Source organism: Rhagoletis zephyria, unplaced genomic scaffold (genome assembly GCF_001687245.7).
Source record: "Rhagoletis zephyria isolate East Lansing unplaced genomic scaffold, Rhagoletis_zephyria_1.1 Rzeph_scaffold_00037, whole genome shotgun sequence".
Classification (NCBI taxonomy): domain Eukaryota; kingdom Metazoa; phylum Arthropoda; class Insecta; order Diptera; family Tephritidae; genus Rhagoletis; species Rhagoletis zephyria.
In genome coordinates this window covers 311,803-321,005 of record NW_016157121.1, presented here as the reverse complement: position 1 = coordinate 321,005, position 9,203 = coordinate 311,803, and the positions used below count along the sequence as shown (strand labels likewise).

Here is a 9,203-nt window from a genome sequence, read left to right as displayed (position 1 = left end):
ATTTAAGAAAACTACACTGAGAAAAAATAGCAGAACATGTACATACATACATACATATGTATGTAAATGTGTCTTCAATAAAATTTCTTACAATCGTTCAAACTATTATATTTTTAAAATTGTCGATAAACGTGATAACGGTAATAAATTTGTGTGAAATACCGATAATAACATCGATAAATATGACGATTGCAAAATCAATCCATAAATCAAATTTATCCAAAAATAGGTATATCGATTGTTATATCGATATGAATATCGATAAATATATTGATTTCAGTATCGATAGATATGTTGACAAATATTTCAATAACAAATATCGATTATCATAAAGATAAAAATGTTGATTATTATGTCGAGAACAGTATCGATAAATATATCGATAACAACATCGACATTCTTTATCGGTATTTATAACGATTGAATAATATCGAAAACAAATCGAGAACCCGGAGATGGTCTTAAAAATACTGATTTAGTTCCGAGATTCTCTAAAATCCCGAAATTGTTCCCAAAATGAGGTAAGGTATGCTGAGTTTAGGTGCGGTGTGGTGAGAATGGTTATGATGAGCTCAGTTTTAGTGAGTAAAGGTATGGTGAGATCAAATGTGGTGAGCTTAGTTGAGGTGTGGTGAGTTTGGGTGTGGCGAGTTAAGAATATGAGTTGCAGTGATTCTCTGTGTCTCTATATCAGCTACGTCCAATTCGAACTTTTACAATAGAGCTTTGAGCTTTATCACCGACAGCGTGGAGTACAACAGCTTTCTTTACACAGCGAGAAAAAATATTTATTTGCTTTGCTTGCCAATCAACATTTCCGCTAAATTTGCCAATTTACTCCCAACCAAACAACCGCCGCTTAAGAAGTTTCACTTCTTTTTTTTATTTCTGCAGGAAAATTTACAGCAAAGGCTAAGAACTTTTCAAGCAACAGAAATAATGAAAAATATTTCTTTACAGTTTTGTTTGAAAAAATCATGTTAAATTTTTCTCAGTGTACGATAAAATATTATTCATTTGGATAAAGGAAATGCAAAGTTTTTGCTTGCTGTATTATTCTAAGCACTGCAGCAGTTTTTTACTGCTTAACAGTGGCTTAAAAAATACGATATTACGGAGTGGGGTTTACTCTTTTTTTGAACGATATTAAGCAAATACAGCGAGGCTGTTAAAGTTCTCTTTGAGAAAAAAGAGTGTGAAAACGACTTCCCCAGCAAAAGAGCGATATTGTAAACTTAGCTAAGCACTTTTTAAATGTAGTTTCTTTATTTATTTGTGTTTCCGCGTGCTTTAAGTGATTATCAAAGATATACTAACACGGGTATGTATGTATGTCAGTACACCCGATTTGATTTATTAGCAGAGAAAATTGTTATTATTTGAACACTTTTGAAGTGGCTACCTCAGTGCACGGACTTTGCCACTTTATTGGTAGATCTACCGACTTTTTAGCTGTATTTTATTTTCTACCATTTTTACCAGCAAAGGCTAAAAATCTACAGATATTTACCGGAAAGAAAAAAGGGATTTAAAGAACGCACTGTATGCATATTTTGTCATCGAACACACCTAAAATGAATATGAAAAGTTAACTCTGACCCTAACCAATTTAAACGTGAAATTGCAACTCTATTTATTAGCGGTTTATGTAAATACTTTTCGCTTGCAATACGCTTTTTGTGAAGGACTGCCATGCGAATGGTCTCAGTTTAATCAAAAAACCTTGAAGTGGAGGTATGTGATTGTTTGAGTTCCTTTTTAAATTAATACAGGCTCGAATTACGGCATCCGTGATGGAATTAAATTCGAATCGAAAATCTTTTTGAGATAATCTCAATGAGATTACAGCAGTTGATAGCGAGCTCGCTTTTTCGATTTAAAATGTATTTGAGAGAAAGCAGCTGTCTTTTTATTTCATTCGATCACGGATGCCATGATTTGGGCCCAGTGTGATTTATGTTTTTTGTTGAATGTTTTATTGGCGTGAAATACATTTTTTGTTCTTTTATAAAAAAACGAGAATTATCCCGATGTTATAGCAGGAGTACAGAAATAAAAGTGACACCAACTACGCAAAATTACATTAAAAATTACACAAATACATACATCATTTTGACATCCAGAACGACCGAGGCGAAAATCCAGCTGCACCGATAACACCACATTTTTGCTTTTAAAAAAATCTACCAACTTCTACCATTTTTTGTATGTAAATAATAAATTTTTTCGAAGTCCGTGCACTGGGCTACCTTTTGGTTGTACAAAAGAGCACGCAATCTCTGCTGCTCAGTGCTCTCCATATTCGTACATATGTATGTATGCAAGTATGTTTGTGTATGTAGGTATGCCTGCGACTGCCAACAGGTGAGCATAGATCTTGGCATACAAAACGTGTGATCCAATGGAACCGGCTGTCATGTGTAAGGAGGGAAACCATAGGAGGTGGGGAAGCATTTAAAGTTCGGAGAGAGCGCATGTGATAATATACATACGAGTAGGTTCTTTTTCTTATTGGAGTTCCTCATGTGTTTGTTGTTTTAATTTTTATTTCATTATTGTTTTTTTTTTCTTGCCACTGGGCTCGCTTGTGGTCTGACGTTCAGCGTGTGACTTTAGAAATTGCAATTTTTAGTCGTTTGTTGTGCGTCCTCGTGTCGAAGTCGATCGTGTAATTGCGTGTTCGACGACGGTTTCTTCGGTTCGGGTGCGTAACGTGTTTTTAGGTAGAAGAACCGTTTACCGTTTGGTGCGCAAGCGAAAGAGTGTTAAAATTAGAATAAGAATATATACATATATGTATAAGAAAAAATATATAACGAAAACTTTATTACATGAAGCGAGTGTGATTAGAGAAAAGTGCAAATGTTAAAAAATAAATCGGTAAAGAAAAAAGTGTTGTGTTTGCTGTTGTTGAGTGCCAAATTAGTTCGTAACAGTTATTTTGTTTCAAAGCGAAATCTTAATTTAAAAATAGTTGATTGTGTTAAGGTTGTTGTTATTATTAAAAATTAAGCGATTTCACATTAAAAAGTGTTCGAAGAAGTTAACGTGAAACCTTCAAAATGTTTATTGGCGCATGTTAACGAAGCTGAGTGTACATGCACATGTACATACCTACACGCTAATGAAACGTCAAAAAATTGAGTGCGCGCTTTTATACGGAAAGTGTTTGTGATGTTGTTGTTGTTGCGCTCGCCATGTGACAAGCCGCTCGGCGCGCTAAAAAATTATTATTTTTTTTTACAAATATGTTAATAAAATGTTAAATGTTCAATATTTGATTATCTAGCTTTGCTGTTCTAATAGTTTCGCAGAAAATTGCTCTTGAAATTCCGCAAAATAAAAATTTGACTGTCATACTTACCAACTAGTGCGCACAGTTTTGCGTATTCCTATTAGTTTAAGCCGGTTTTTCGCCGCAATTAAGCCGTTATTCTGTAAATTGGCTAGACAACAAGCAGTCTTTTTCGATATTTTATTTTTTAGTCTTATTATTATTATTTAGTCTCTTAGCTTCCAATCTACTTTTTTTTTCTCATTCTGCCGCTTGCATTCGATGTCTCTTTTCGTGCTTGGTTTTTTTTTGTTTTTCTTACTTTATTACTTTCTACACTTTTAATTATCTGATTTTTTCATTCATCTCTCTTCTCTTTTTGTTGAGTAATTGTTTTGGCCACATTTTGCTGTTCGTAATGTTAGCCAAAAATTTCGCTGAACTTGCCAATAGCGTTGTTGTGTTAACTTGTTTTCGTTTGTCTGGTGCCGCAGAGGCAATATCTCTCTCTGACATACACACGGTTTTTGCACATTTTTCATTGACATTGTTTTTTGCTTTAGTTCTCTCATTCTTCTTTCTCGCAATTTTATGAAGAAATTAAATGATTTGCAATTTGCTTATTCATAAAATCTACAAACAAATATGCAAATGTTGAATGTGCTATGCCATTTTGCTTAGGTTAAATAATTTTGTTGCCATTTGTCTGATATTTACACACACTAACACACATTTCATTGACATCGATTCCTTTTTGTTTACTTTGTTGTTGTTTTTAAAGTTGTATTGTTTTTGTTATTAATATTCACCACTGTTCATAACTGTTGTTGTGTTTCCACGACCTTTCCAATAGTTGATTGTCAGCTGATTTTTAAGTTTCCGTTTGTATTCTTGACGCTCTCCTAGAAATATTTGGTTACAGCCCATGGTGAAATTATGTATATTTCTTAAAGGACCACGTCCGGTCAGTAAACCTGTAAGAATCAAAAGCTGGAGCTTAGTCAGCTGCAGGAGCTTTCTACTCACTGGCCATAAAGGCCTGGCAACTTTGCATGACGGGTTTTTGCCCTACGCTTGCTGAGCAGACTATGAGCCCATCTGTGCGGGAGCAGGCGGCAGATTGCCAACGGAACTCCTATGACCTCCCTGTCCGAAGGGATGGCCTGGAGGGGGCCCTGCCTAGCCAATTCACCCGCCCTGTAATTTCCATTGATATCACGGTGCCCTGGGGCTCAAATTAGCTCAAATGGAAGTATTATGAGGCGGTTGAGAGCGAGGTCAGATATTCTCCGACCAGTTTCGATTGTATCATTAGCAGTCCCAGCGCCCTGATTGCCGCTTGGCTATCAGAGTAGATATTTTTCCTCCTACAGGTCTATTCTGCGCTGGTAATACAAATTTTGTAACCGGTAAATAAAGCTCGTGTATATTTTTAGTGCCTTTCTTCATTCTGTGTACTCCTGTAACCGGCAAATTTTGTTAACATCTCATAAGCTGGTAACAAAATATTGCCCCGTGAATTATGCAATGCTAGAATTTCTACAATTCTTCATAGCTGAATAGCTGAATATTTTATCTGCATTACCAACGTACCCAGAATCGCGTAGACAAGAACGGATAACATTTTTTGGCAATAAAATTTTCAGGTTACAAAACCTTCGGCAACGTGCAGAATAATACACATGTTTGTCGGCAAAACATTGGTACATAGCTGCCTATTTTATAGCAGCCGCCTCTGCCTGAAAGATCGCGTAGAGACTGAACATAAAATCGATTGAGAGTTTCTGGCAGTAAACACCTCCTCCAACTCTCACGTCCAGCTTCAAGCCGTCCGTGAAGATGTTTATTGGACACCTACTCCAGATATAGCCATCCTCCCATTCACCCCTTGGTGGGACCTGCGTGGAGAGGGATCTGTTATCCAGTGCCTGTACGCTGGGTTGAAATAAACTCACAGTCTTTGGGCCTAATGGCTGAGCGAATTACCGTTGCTTTTCCCGCAATGTCTATAGGTGCGACACTGAGCATAGCATTTAGCGCTAGAGTAGGAGAAGTCCGGAGCGCTCCGCTGATTCCAACGAGGGCCGCATTTGCACGCGCTCTAGCTTCCTAATAGGAGTAGTCTTTTACAGTGAATTCCACCAGAAAATGACCCCATATAACATGATTGGCTTGATTATGGTTTCATATAGACAGTAAATCACTTTTGGATAGAGACTCCATCTCTTCCCCATGGCATTTTTACAGTAGTAAGAAATCACCGATGCCCTTTTTACCATGATAGCTTTCCGTTCAGGCTCACGCCCAAGAACTTGACCCTGTCAGAGAGAACAAGTGAAAACCCCCCTATTGATGGAAGGTGGGTATGAGGGAAGCATTTGTACCTCCTGTTGAATAGTACGAGCTCCATCTTTCCAGGATTTATAGCAAGTCCGCAGTTAGCAGACCAACTGTGACTAAGTTTTGATAACCTTCTTTAAGATCATACAGAGAGGACCGGAACTTTCCTCCGCTTATGAGTGCCAAATAATCCGCGTAGGCGATAACCTGGCATCCTCTCCTTTCCAGTCCTACAGGATGTCGCCTATAACGACTATCCAGAGAAGAGGTGAAAGGATGCCTGCCTGCGGAGTGCCTTGGCTCACTTTTTGGCTGGTCATAGGCATTGCCCCATTCCGTTGTGACAGTTCTGTCGTGCAGCATACTGGAGATGAGCTTAAATAAATGTTTCTCGACTCCAAGCGTAGTCCGGGCTCTTATTATCGCCTCAGGTAATACATTATTGAATGCCCCCTGAATGTCAAGGAAGGCACATCAACAGCAACATCTTTACGCTTAAAAAACTCCTATATGACTCTGACGATTGTGTGCAAGTAGATTCCACGGATCTATCACTTAGGTAGGCACGTTGACAGAGGCTCAATCGCTTTCGAAGAATCCTCCTACAGAGTGCTGGACAGTTACAGAGAAGATGCTCTACCGTTTATTTTGCACAGTGCCCTTAGAAAACGCCAGTTAGTCAAGGAAAATCCATACTGTCCAGCTTGATGAGGAGCTCACGACTTGAACTTGCAACTTACACTCCAAAATTTTCTAAAAATTCTCAATAAAAAGTTTGAAATTTTGGTGAACATTTTTTAAAGTTTGATTTATTTTTGTAAAATTTGTGCAAGCTTTGAAATGTTGTTTCTGTTATGGAATAAATAGTATTTTATATAAATGAAAACTATTAAATATAAATAAATAAACATAAGTTGCAAACAATATTATTTTGAATTTTGGTGCTAAATTTCTGACTATCGCTGTATATTCAACACGGCCACTTCAGTAATAATAGGTTTCATCTCCAAATCTAGATTCTGGTTTGCCCTCTGCGAGAAGTCACCCAGCACTCCGCCATTATTTTATTGATCTTTGGTAGGAAATTAAATGAGATAAGTACAATAACGCCATCAACGTGTTCGTTTTCTTAATCATGTGTATTTTCAGAAATTCCATCCGAGAATCATTGTATCGCCTTGTCATAGTCATAGTTGTCTCAATAAAATGATCTTATTTTTTTGGCATATTTAACTGCCCTGAATACTTGAATAGAGATTCAAAAAAAAATTTAACTCCTCATTTGTAGCCCGAACCAGTGAAAAACGAGAGCGATTTTTTCCAGTTTTTCTTTTTCATACCGAAATCTTCCGAGAGCATCTAGGTGCATTTCTACGCATGAAAAATATTCTGATCGCACAACAACGCCATACTTATTGATTTGCTACTAATTACTTAGCTAGAGAAAGGACCGTGATTCAGATCATGCTTCTGAAACTCAAAGTGTCACTATGGCTTAAAACTCTACCGGATAATCTACGACAGATAGATTATACCACTCCTCTACTCTGCTTAGACAACAAATTCTCCACAAGGAGCCCAGAGAGGAACGAATGGGAAGGGGCCACAGACCTGAATCCAGGGTCTACGGCCATATATACAGATGGTTCCAAACTTAAAAAAAGAGTGGGTAGCGGGATCTACTCTGACGAACTCGCGCTAAACATCAGTTTTCGCTTACCGGGCCATTGTAGTGTTTTTCAAGCAGAATTAAACGCCATAATGGAGGCGGCACGGTGGGTTACAGCCTCCGCCCCTCCAGGACGGCCTATTGCTATCTATTCTGACAGCCAGGCTGCTATCAAATCTCTCAATTCTAACGCAACAACGTCCAAAGTAGCCATAGAATGCAGGAAGATTCTCAAACCTGCTGGCATTAAAATGCTCCTTGACTGTTGTATGGGTCCCCGGACATAGGGATATACCTGGCAACTGCCTAGCCGACGAGCTGGCAAGGAGAGGGACGGAAATATCTGAAGTCAATTCTGCTCAGAACGCGGGCATACCTCTAACCTCTTGCAAACACAGACTAATGACGGAACTCGTCGAGGAGGTAAATTTCAGGTGGGCTGTGGAAACCACCTGCCATACTACCAGGCAAATTTGACCAAAAATTGATGTAAAGCGATCCATAGCTCTTACCCTGCTGGACCGCTCCTCTCTCAGATTAGTAGTCGGGGTTATCACCGGACACTGCCTGATGGGCACACACGGAAAAAGGCTAGGATACCCCACCAACGATTTTTGTCGCAGTTTCAGAGACGAGGAAGAGGTGGAGACCGTTGAACATTATCTCTGCCATTGTCCCGCCCTGGCCAACACGCGCAACCGATTCTTCAACAAGTACTTTCTAGATTGTTTAGCCGATTTGAACTCGGCGAACGTCCTCGACTTTTTGTGCTATATAAAACGCACTCGGTGGTTCAATTACTAAGGAAGGGAAAGAAATAAATGGCTTCGGCCAATGGTATCACAACGGGCTTTTCCAGGCCACGTGTGCTCCGCGCTCGGCGCGGGGCTGCCACTCCAACCTAACCTAACCTAACCATACCAGAGCGCACTTGGGCCCAAGGGTATTATACCTTTGTTAACATAACGGTTGTTTGTAACATGCGAACAGTATCGGAATAGATATAGACAAATGTATACATTAATGATGCCAATGAAAAAGGAAATCGATTAAGCCTCGAGCAAAAATGGAGATATCTCAACAAAATGTGGTATGTGGGTTTTTCTTTATTCAAGGTGGCTTGCTATTTAAAACGGGCGAAATCGGACTGTAACCACGCCCCCTTCTCATATAACGGTATTTTAGAAAAATGCAAAAACTACGATATTTGAGTAAATATTGGATCCAAATTGTTGAAAATTAGTATGTGAAGTAGAATTTTGGTATGAAATAATATTATTATGAGACTTTTGTAAAAGGGGCGTGAGCCCGCCCACTTATGATGGAATTCTGTATCTTAGTAGCCGCTTCACCAATCCTCCCCAAACTCGGTACGAGCCTTGCTTAGGATCTAGATAGGAAATTTGCTGAAAATCTTTGAAATTGGGCCACGCCTACCTCCCATATAACGGTAATTTACAGAAAGACGATAAATCAGCAACTATTGAAGCTAATGGACTCAAATAGCTATAACCACTGAGCAGAAAATTAGATTACTATAAATTTTTGGATAATGGGCGTGGTGCCGCCCACTTATGACCACAAGTGTGTACCTCGGTAACCGATTTATCAATTTCTACCAAACTCGGTGCATTTAATAACCTTAGTACGGTAAAGTGATTCGTTAAAAAACGGTCTAAAACTACACTCGATTCTCGTATAACGGTAAACTTCGGATATACGAAAACTCCGAAATTTCAATAACTGAGGACGATCATTTACTCCAAGTTAAAATACTTACAACAATCTCTTAACAATAAATAAGACTGTTATAGACTTGACTTGTGCGGGGTATATAAAATTCGGTTTCGCCCGAGCTTATAAGTACTTCTTTACCTTTTTACTTGTTTTGATTTGAAATTGTCCTGTATCGGTGACAAA

At 38.6% G+C, this 9,203-nt stretch overlaps 1 protein-coding gene across 1 annotated transcript in view; it reads left to right on the top strand.

Annotated features, from left to right (window-relative positions):
• Positions 1–2,756: 2,756 nt before the first annotated feature.
• LOC108365483 (uncharacterized) overlaps positions 2,757–9,203 on the top strand; it is a 186,330-nt gene continuing 179,883 nt past the window's right edge. The window contains exon 1 of the mRNA XM_017619519.1: positions 2,757–2,880. The gene's annotated coding sequence lies outside the window, so the exon portion shown is untranslated. The remainder of the gene's footprint in view (positions 2,881–9,203) is intronic.